Source organism: Cyprinus carpio, chromosome B5 (assembly GCF_018340385.1).
Source record: "Cyprinus carpio isolate SPL01 chromosome B5, ASM1834038v1, whole genome shotgun sequence".
NCBI lineage: Eukaryota > Metazoa > Chordata > Actinopteri > Cypriniformes > Cyprinidae > Cyprinus > Cyprinus carpio.
This window is the reverse complement of record NC_056601.1, coordinates 17,414,888-17,426,541: the sequence shown is the minus strand read 5'-3', so window position 1 is coordinate 17,426,541 and position 11,654 is coordinate 17,414,888. Positions and strand designations below refer to the sequence as shown.

At 37.1% G+C, this 11,654-nt stretch overlaps 1 long non-coding RNA gene across 1 annotated transcript; it reads left to right on the top strand.

Moving 5' to 3' along the window:
• Positions 1-4,122: 4,122 nt before the first annotated feature.
• Positions 4,123-9,943, top strand: LOC109101004. The gene is made up of 2 exons (XR_002019687.2): positions 4,123-4,207; positions 8,094-9,943. It is a non-coding gene; the product is annotated as an uncharacterized LOC109101004 (long non-coding RNA).
• Positions 9,944-11,654: the final 1,711 nt, after the last annotated feature.

The following is an 11,654-nucleotide window of genomic DNA, read 5'->3' as shown; positions in this document are numbered from 1 at the left end:
TGCATCGAGGGGGGAGAGAGAAAATGGGAGGCTAAGGTTAGCCAAGCCTCCTTCACTCCATTGGTTAGAGTCCTCGCTCCTCGCTACCTACGACTGAGGGCTCTGACAAGCACAATTTACATTGCGCTCGCCCCTGCGCTGCTATTTACTTTGAAACCCGATTAGAATGGAACGTCTATTGTCACAAAAAGAGGAAGAAAACCCAGAAAGAAGAGGAAAACGGGATGAAAGCAATGAGCGAACTATACGCGCACGTGAAATATAAACAAATGCGCGTGATGCGGAAGGAATGGTGCGAGTCACACAAAGTTGAAAGTGTTTTGTTCGAAGCTGTAGACTTAATTTCAAAAATACCCATTACAACGTCTAGATTTGAACTGTGAAGGATCCATTAAGATTTTACGTAATTTGACAGAACAATACCGGCTCGAAATTGCGAATCACTGCATAAACCATATCTTCAGATGTCACTAATATACCCAGTTCTCAGCAAAACGATAAAAATAAATAAATAAATAAAAAGTATTGGAAAAGCGCGACGACTACCATTACTTTGACTGGAAAGATATCAGTAGCTATAACGGAATGCTTTACCAGTGATAGGAAACAGATCACGCTGCCAGCCAGGGCACAAAAGAGGAATCAGACTATCACGATAGTGTAATTATAAAACTCCATCATTCAGTGTATGTTTTAACAGATTTATTAACGAGGGAAGTTTTTTGGTATAATGCGCAGGGAAACCGGCTTTTTGTGCATGAATGCCGAGGGCTGCGCTGTGCAGGCTTATAATGTCTGGATCGGGCTGCCATCTAGCGTACAGTAGACAATTACAGCGACATAAAAATTAGTAATTTATTGTCATTTTAAACACGTTTCCAAATGTAGCTCAGAGATCAATTGTTCTGTGGGATGGATGTTTACTTATTTTTATTTTATTGATGGTTTTGCTCATGTATTTGTAATAGCCTATTTAAACGTCTTTGATGATGATAGCCTAGTTAAAGTTGTCTAATTTTTTTTAACAATATCTATATATATATATTTAAATATTTGATGTTGCAAGAAGCTATTTTGGCCTCTTTCCAGTTGACATTACCGGAAAAAGGACAATTAAAATGCTTTTAGGTAGCGTATTAAATAAACCTTTGTAGCTTTTATCATCTGACAAACTTTTTCACTTGGCTAGAACTTTCTCATATAGCTATCAACTTTGCCTTAAAAGTCCAAAAGTGTGTGAATGAAGTTAAGGGGAAGCAAACCACCGAGATCCGACCGTTCACGAAACCCTCTATTTACAAATAGGTAGGCTAGCCTGTTTTCAACTCGACCGCGGAGCTTCCTCCGTCTCTCCTCACACCGATCCGCAGAAACGCACGCTGCTGTCCTCTGTTCTTTGCAAAAGTGAAACGAATAAGATTAAAACGAACAAAGAGAAACTTCTGTAAGTGTACCATCAAGGTTTTATTCCACAGATAGGGAAGAGAGCGAGAGGGAAGAGAGGGAGAGGGACAGCGAATGGGAACACAAGGCACGCATGAAAACAGCTCTGAAGAAATGGTAAAGTGGACACTTGGACATTCAAAGTGCGAGCGCCCAGCGACCGGTGGGTATTACTTGGGATCGGCGCTTTCTCAGTTTGGTCCATATTTGAAAGGCAAGTACTTTTATCACTTTCTGCAATTCCAGAGCGAGTTGAAATGCATATAAAAATCTGGCAAATGTACGCAAACGTGTCTTAAACTAAATCTTCAAAAAACCTAGCCTATCAAATTAAGTAGGCTAGGCTACGTGAGACTGTCAGCTGAAAGAAATACGAATATAAACCGGTGGACAGAATTCTATCGATCATTTGCACTAGTCTACATAAAAAAGACAATTCTAACGTTATAGTGATGCTGAACATGACTGAACGTTTGACTTTAAGAAACGCCTTTTCACCTGTGTAATTCGTCTTGTATGATCTCGTAATGGAAAGATCGATAGCAGTCTGTTTGTCTAAGTGATAATGTCAATGGATTAAAAGAACGATTATACGATAGACCTGTTCAGAATAAAGTAGGGCTGACGCGTGTACAGAAACATTTAAACAATTTTGAGTAGGAAAAAAAAATCTGCTGAAAGAAGTATGAAGTACTTTTTTTAAAAAAAGCTTTGGGATATCTTTGTCTTCTTTTCTTATGCCTTTCTTTAATTTAATTATCATAATTAAAGGCAATTATAGCTCCGTCAAAAGGCGTAGAATGCATTTCACTATACATGACTATCATTTTTATGATCATATTTTGTTTTTTAGTGTTAGGCCTTGCAGTGAGTTCATTCCATAAGTAATGTAAATTATTAATCAAAAAGCATTTGTTTGTCATTAATTGTAATGCATGTTTTATTGATAGAAAAAGTAAATATATTAAAGTGCAAAACAATGTTCAAAAAGTTACAGTGTTTCACATGACAATAGGAGGGATAACTAGCACAAAAAAAAGAAAGAAAAAAAATTGATGGTCCATGAGTTGCCTCTTTATGCTATAATGTTACTATGTGTGATAAAATCAAAATAATAATAATAACTAATAATTCTAATAATAACAATTAATCGTTTCAAAGCACCTCATTCAATTTGTAATATGGTGCAATTTTTCCCTAATGACCGTGGAAACTCGTTTAAAATAGTAATAAACAACATATACCATTTAGTCTAATGCATGCTCCCTAAGAGCTGCTCTAGTAATAAAATCCCACGAATGGCGGACCTCCTACCAAGTGAGCACGAATGTAAATACCCTCGGCTTAGATGGTATAAACTCTAAGGACACAGCAGGGACAAAATAGTTCCCTTTCCTTGTTTTATCAGACACTTCTGATACTACATTTAACTAAAGTCCCAAATGAAAACAAAGTATTTATAAATTGTATAGTTGCTGGCTTATATTTACAGTTTTTAGGCTACAGGTATAAAAGTAAACGCATTTTTTAATAACCACACTAAAGGGTTTGGTTTTGTAGTAGCCTACACTAAAGCTTCTCTTGAAGGTGAATTACTTGTATACAATGACTAGTCAACTTATAATAAAGACATCTCTGAATTGTGAAGTATTGATTGATACCAGGCCTGCAATGAACAAATTTTAAAATGTATATAATCATTATATTATACAATTTTTGTATGTTAGGTTAAAATATATAGAGATATAAATAGAAAATAAACATGACAAACTTGTAAAAATATTGAATAAAAAAGTAGCCAAAAAAAAAGAAAAAAAAAAGGGGGAATCAACACAGTAATACATCAAAACTGTCAGTAAAGTAAATGATCACTATACCTTGCAATAAACCCAACACGTTTTAATTAAAAATGTGGAAACATTAAATGTGATAAACAGTTTGGAGCGCTTTGCTTATGGTATTGGTTTTAAACATCCGTTGTACTGTTGTATTGAAAAAAAAACAAATTTAATGATAAGACAGATATTTTGTTGTAGTTGGTTAGGCTATATTGCTGTCTCTAATAATCTCACAGTTTTAAACACATTGCGCGCCTCTCTAATGCGATGGTGGGTTTTGTCCTCCTGAGTAGTAGTGAGTTGAAAGAGAAGAGGAGGGGGCTTTTGTTCAATTTGATCCCTAACTATTTGGGGGCTCAGATTGGTGTGAAAGGGACGAGAAGGTCACTTGAAATCGCCTTTTATCCACTGCCATTTTCTCTATGGATCAGCAACTTTCAATGGACATCATCTAATCGCTCTTAATGGAAAGGGTAGTGGGGAGAGATGTGGAAAATATCTTAAACTACGCCACTTAATATTACTGCCTGGGCTTTTTAAAAGACGTAGTCTAGCTACTCATTAATGTTTTGCACAAAATCACTCCAACGTTCCCCCCTCCCCCAAGCTGTGTTTATTATTATAATAAAGGCCTGACGCTCCCGCTTTGGGCACATTTCAGTTGTTAAGAGTTTGAAGATTTTACTTAATTTTGTAGTAGATAAGAAACAACATGTCCAATCACTTAACATTTTGCGTCATATGACCAACTGTAGCTCTGTAGATGTTTATTTATTTTTTTTTTTTAAAGAAAAAATCGACTATAAAAGACTTTATTTAACCTATCTTTATTTCAAATGCACAGAAACTGAATCATCTAACTGCCAGTGTGGGGCTCTGTTGAATGCCTGATTATGGTGGCAGTCACTGGGCATGGAGAAAGACAGGTAAGAAAAATATCTGTTTTTACAGATTTTTTGAGTGGCCCACAAAACGAATTGCATTGTCAAACTGCGAATTAATTATAAAATAGCAGTGACTGTAATTGTCTACAGTGGGGTATTTTCTTTCTAGTTAGCTTGTTGTAGGAGTTTAGTTAGAGTAGGCTAACTGTCAGTTTATGCTGGAGGTAATGGTTTTATTGCTCACAAACCATCATCTATTTAGAGCTTATGTGCTAATTGCCTTGAATGGTCTCAGAGACCAAGATCATAAATCCGTTAGCAGTTAAAACAAGCCCAGACCCACAATAATTAGGCTACCTTACGCTTCTGAAATGTATTCAAAAGGCATGAAAACCACAACAATGACACTAAAGCACACGTAACGTAGCCTATGTTGTCAGCTAAAGGAGCTGGACCCATTCTCTGACAAGTCATGGACCCTGCATATGCAGAAATCTAACAGCACCAACGCCTTTTTTTTTTTTTTTTAGAAAAAATATGGGAAAACAAAGGCATGTCCATAAGGGCTAGGTTTCCCGAAGCATAAGCAGAAGGAACGGAACGGAAGCAGAAGTAGAACGTCAGGTGCACGTTAAGTAGTAGGCTACTTAATCTCTAAGGCACGTTTTCCCAAAAGCATACATTTCTAAGTAGAAAGTAACAGTGTTCGCAGGCTATAGCTATTAAGGAGAGCTACGTAGGCTATTTTCGTAGGACTTTCTCCTCGTTTTCAGTTCATATGAATCAAGAGGGCATTTCTAATAAACAATGTATGTTTTCATAATTAAAAAGTCATTGTATAGGCTACACTACATCCGAGAACAAAAGGGTGGATGTAAAAATCGCTCAGAAAGCATAGTAACCCGCTCAACGTGTGCGCACTGCGCATGTCACGTGATAGGCCCGGATTTACATACAGACACTAACTTTACTCAGGCCTACTTTGATAAACATAGGCTTAATAACTAATGGCAAGAGAGAGAGGCTAGCCTATATAAGCTTCTTATTACTGACTATTGATGTCAGAAGACAAAATAGGCTCCTGAAATATTTTTTATAAAAAAAGTAAATGAATTTATTTATAAAATATTTTAACATTTTCATTAACATCTGTAAAATTTGAGTCTGAGACAATGTCTTTCCAAAGCGATAATAGTTTATTCTATTAAATTCAGAAATACTTAATACATTTCAACACTTCGACAAGATTACCATATTAAGCAGTATTTTCACTCTTTCGTGTTAGAAAGACCCATTCTTTTACATATCAGCGACACCTGACGCCGGACAGCTCCTGTAATCGATGCACTGAAGCTCTAATAATGCGATGGGCCAACGCGGATGGGCCGGTTTGTAAAATAACGTATAGCTTTAGTTACGATAACAGCGTGATTTGCAAGCCATCTTTGTGTATAAGTTTTATATGGTTTAAAGACACAATGTACCATGAAAAAACAAACTATATTTCATAAATAGCCTATATTAACCCAGGGATATTAGTTAAACTTTATTATTGCAAGGCATTCACCACTAGCCTATTTGTTTTAGGAAACAAGGGGTTAAGTTAATTCTGTAGGAATTCAATACATCCCTATATCAAAAAGTATCCGAAGTATCTCACATCCTCATATCATTTATAATCCCACAGAGATTGCTCAGAAACTGAATGTTCACATTACATTTGTCTGCTTAAACCTTTTGCCATCGCGTTTTGTTATGGTTTTACAGCGATTGTCCGAAGAAGAGCAAAGCCGTATATTCCTAAAGCACACAGTTTAACACAAGCGGATGAATTCTTTGAAAATAAGAGCAAAGATAAGCGACTGTATTTGAGGGAAAGAGCTTTTGTTGTGTGTGGTAAAGAGTCAGCTCACATATTCATAACGGTCTGTTTAAACCGACCCGCAGCAGGAATTTAATTGGAATTTCGTCTGTCTTAGGCACATCCACGCTGGAAGACACAAGAGATTAATTGCTTTAAAAAGGGTGATAATGTACACGTGCAAAAGGAGTACAGATAAAGAAACCTAATGTCTGACTTCTACAACATACATTTCTAGACACATTTCATTAAAACTAAACAGTTTTACCACATATGGAGAGATATTATTAATATTAGCCTACTATAATTATAATATATGAGCCACACACACAGTCAGAAGCCTAAATATCATTTATGTTTTGTTAAGGTGTCAAAGGTAAAGTGATAGAAGTGACAAAAGGTGTGAGAAAGGATCCTAAGGAACATATAACTCACTTGTGCATGCTTATAAAATGAGGACCCATATTGTTTTTATACATACCAAGGTACTATAAAAACTTACATGTTCAGATATTCCCAAACTACAGATACATAAACACTCTCTCTTAAGTAAACTTTAAATTACAAAAATGTAATCTCCGTCCTCTCTGCCTTCAAACATGCAGCTTCATGTATCAACATTTTACAGAATAATTTCCAAGTAAAGAAAATAGCTTCCACTCTGCTTCTCCTCATAAAGTGAAAATGGGTAAAAAAAAAAAAAAAAGTGAAAGCAGCAGCTCTATGGAGCAATGATGAGTCATAAGGTAATTGAAATTGGGCTGTGAGTAATTTTCACTTTGCTGAGTAGTTAGTCACATTAGGGCTTTAAGGCAAATAAAGCAGGTTGTTTGAGGCTAGAGCTCCAACAGGCAGCTAAATTGATGACTCACTGTAGTGTCCAGAATGGCTCTATATAGTCAGGAGACTTTCAGAGCGGATGATGTGGTGTCTTTGTTTAAGAGAAACGTTGCTTAAATGAAGCAAAAGGTACACTTTTGTAACTTATTTCCCCATAAAAGGTGCATATTAGATACATAGATACATATTAGTACCTAAATGTGACCTTTTTTATTTTCTGAAAATGTAGATGAACACAGAAAGTGTTCCTTTACAAAACAAACATATCACGACTGACTAGACTGACACAAATATCTGGTGTATCATCTAAAAAATAACATTTGGCAGGTTTCTTAATTTTACATCACAAAATCATTCAGTATGTTTTTAGTATAGTCAAGTATATTTAGTCTCATAGTACTGTGTATCATCTTGTGCACCACTTCATTATTATTTTAATATACTTTAACTGCTTTTAACTTTTACATCTGTTGATATATACATTTGTTTGTATAATTTGAGGAACAGAGAACATCCAAGTACATCAGTGATCTGTCATAACAGTGCATATCAATAATAGCTTCCTTATCACATCATCTGCATAATATAATGAAGCATCAGAAGTCACTTACATTTTCTCCCTTCAGTCATCAGGTTTGCTGAAGATGTATTATGTTTGATTCAGGATTCATAACTAAGAATGAACAACAGAACTAATTGTGTAGGGTGTGGTGTAGTGTATCTATGTAAACAATGCATATCAAACTGGTATCTGTTTAGTCTCACTCCCAGTAGCCCTCAGTCATATGTTCAACATTGTCACAGACCTTCCACTATGGATTTAAACAACAAAACCTGAATCAGGAATCTGAAAAAGAGCACCACTCATGATCCGGCTGCATGGCGTCTTTCCTGTCACTAAGCATGAAGTAGGGAAGAGAAGGCAGTTTGGTCACCAAATAACAATGTATTTCTGTATTTTATTTTGTCTATCTTTTGTCACTCCTTTTCTTTCTTTATCAGAAGGTCTTTGTTGGTGAGCTTAGTAACAGATAGTTGTAGTGGCACAGATGAATTAAGTCCTTGTCTGTGCATCTACTTTTCCTTGCAATCACTCCGTGAAGGCAACAGACACATAACCTCAGAATCTGACTGCCTCTCTTTGAAGAAAATGCTCTGTGAACTTTTAGCTAATTGAGACAATTGCACACTCACAATAAGCCTAATCTTTTTCGCTTTCTTTTTCAGATACACAAAGACGGGCAGCAATGAAATATCCGCAGGCGTTTGGTGGAAAAACATATGGTTTGATTATGCTTATTGATACACACACCTAAACCCATAGAATGTAAAAACAGCCCCTGCATCTCTGTTTACATGTCACCCTATTGTACTGTACATCGTGTATCCCTCTATCAGTTCTATCTGTCTGCAAAGGAAAAGAATCATTCCTAAACACACATTTCTCTTCACCTCTTAAAACATTAGCTTTTGATAAATATAGGCAAAGCTTTTATTTAAAATCTGTGAAACAGCATGTTTTCAAAAGTGAAAGAGGACCGATTACAGACAGCTGTGGCACTCCAAATGTGGCTCTCCACCCCATGGTTAGGACAGCAGTTAGTGAGGGACTTCCTGCATGGAAAGCTGTGTATGTTTTCCTTCAATGAATTGAACATCCTGCAGATCTTAAATTCCAGTCAGCAGTAAACTCCCTGACCTCTGAGCACAAAATTAGGCACATCATACAAGCAAAAGACAAAAGGGAAAGGAAGGACTTCAAATCAGAACAGAAAGACAGAGATAAAAGAAAGATAGAGACAGGGAGAATGAGGGATGATTCAAACTTACACATCTTCTGTGTTGGACTTTTCATAAATATACATTGTATGAAAAGGAAACCAGTGTACATGATTAATTATAGGCTATACAAGCAAAGTTTTTTTTCAACAGCAGAAAATTTATAAGATCATAAAGTACACAACCTATTTCTAGCTATTTATTCCTCACCTGACCATGTGTTATTTTGTATTCAGGTTAATTAAAATTAAATTTAATAAAATAAGTTATGTTACAACATGGAACACATTTGTTATGTTACGTGATGACAAACATTTTTTTGCAATATATCTAATCACAGGAAAATGTGGGACAATGAACAAAGCAACCCATATAAACAGATCTAGTCATTGTATTGTAATGCTCGTAAACATCCAGACTCTTTTTACATATATGCGAGATCCATTTGTTTATTATGACACATATATGCAATAAAAGGGATGATCTTGTACTGTATTATACCATTCTATGTCTAATAACACAGTGATGTAAACAGCCATGAAAGTGTCAGATTTCATCCACTATTACATGGACAGGGTTGTCAGTTACAACATAAGCGGTGAACCCTCACTGCCAATGTGTTTATTGAGCTATTATCAATTGACTGATGAAACAAACTACTCACCAGTCAACATATGTTCCTGATTTGCTGGATTTATTTGATTTTAAACCATATGTTTTCTGTTTTGAAATGATTATGGAGGTTCGCAACAGAGCATTCTCTGCAGATCACAAACATTAGAGTTTTGGTGAAACAATATGATTTTACTTTTGTTTATTTTGAGTTTCAAGAGCCGTGGTGAATTTTCCTGAGGCGACGAGAGACATTTTAATCCATGTATTTCTTTTTTCATAAGGTACATTTTCCTGTTTAATAAAATATACTGCTTCATATGACTAACATGGAAATAAAATATGTGCCTTCTGCCTTCCTCATACCACAGTCACAAAATATATTCACTGGCTATATATTTAATGTTTTTGACCTTCTTCCTCTTGTCCTGAAATACTCCCATATCTCCAGTCATCTATCAGAAAATGCTTAAAGGTAAGTGGTGTCCCCTCATTACCTTGAAGGGCTGGTTCTGCCTTTGGTTCACAGGTGCACAGCAATTGATAAATCCAGAAATGCCATACAATAATGTAATGTTTAATTCCTAATGTACAGAATGTAACATGTTTATGTTCTGACCAGTGTTGACATTTGACATATCTGAATGCCTATAAATAAACTATTTTGCAATACGTGCATATTACAATTTTTTCTTCTGTTTCTCATTTCCTGTGTTTCCCTTTGTCTGAAATCATATGCTTTATCTGGAGTATTATTGTGTCCAGCTCTCAAAGGACAGAGTTGTTTCCCAGAGCTGATCACATGATCCTATCATTGCAATGAAGTTGTTCTCCTATTGGTCAGTTACGCCACTTTTTTTTTGTTGTTTTACAGATTGGGGGCTGGAAGGTAAAGTTATATATAGTGTTCATTTTTTATATGTGGTCATAATTGTGCAACCCCCCCCCATCATTTCCCTTATTTTTGTTGGTAATGACACTTGCCCTGCTTCGGTGAACTGGAGGAGAGGCCAAGGAAATCACAGTGCCTAATCACTTGAACAATGTGAGTGAATGTGTAGCTTTCTGAACAATGCGACACCACATGATGTGGTGGGTGGAAAAGAAATCTCAAAGCCCAAGCACAGTCTCCCTCCGTCATATTCTTTCTCGACTTTTTAGCTCTCCTTTATGTACCATGTCTGTCAATGACTTCTTTACTAGTTTTTAGGTGGTTTCGGCGATAATCAAGAAACAGTAAACACCACAGACAGTTGACTATGGCATGACCTTGGAACACGTCCCATGCTATTACCATTATAAATGCTACATCTTTCATCTCTTTCGCTTTAGACCCCGGGTTGTGGGATTGCAGCTGTGTGGCGGGTGCCACCAGACTGTTCATGTCTTGCCTTGTGTGTATGTGCGTGCCTATGTGTGCGAGCGAGCGATCCCTTGGGGCGCTCTCCCTCAGCCCTGGCTCCCTGATTCGGTGTGTAAAAGCACCCCTGAATGATGGATTACTGTGTCAGTGCGGCCTGCGAAGGATTAATTTGTTTCATTGATTTCTCTTTAGGCAGAATGCCAGCGTTTGCTGCTTCCCACCTCCTTCCCGGAGACTCCCGGCCATAATAGACGGTAATGGCCTAAGACAAATCAACCCGTTTCTTGTAAAAATAGCAGCAAATAACCCCTGACTTTGCCTCATGAGCGTAAACCAGGGAGAAGCTCGATTCTGACAGCCACATTCACAGTGGGCATTAACCCCAGGAGAAAGCTCGCGCTCCACTTGAACAAAGCCATAAGTCTTGAATACTTACATCCCCCACTCACAGCTCAGAATGGATTGGTAATGACCGACTGTCTGGCTGTGCAGGTTATATACGCTTTGCCTCGGCCAATCACAGGAGTGAGTTCCCTCCTCGATGATGTTTATAACACCATCCTACTAAGCAAAAGTTTCTGTGCATTAGTTGAACATATGGATATCATATTTAAGAACCACAGTGAGAACCCTAACAAATGTAGCCTATAAACACTCACCCCTGACTGTGTTTGCTAGCTCAAGGCCTGCCGTTGTGATGTTTCAGGCCTGGGCAGAGGATGAGAGAGTGTGTGGAGCTCTGGCCAGGACCCTCTATGTGGTCTCTAAAGGGCCTGGAACACATAACATGCAAACACACACACACACACACACACACACACACACACACACACACACACACACACACACACACACACACACACACACACACACACACACACACAAAGTGTACTTTCAGAGCTGATGGGCATTCTTAGTCAAGTGGTTGATTCAAATTTTCAGTTTAGAAATCTGAGTGCAGTACTTTAAAAGAACAGTAGGGAATTATATCTTGAATGGTCAGTTCAGGTTATGGGTCCACTTTAGCATGATTG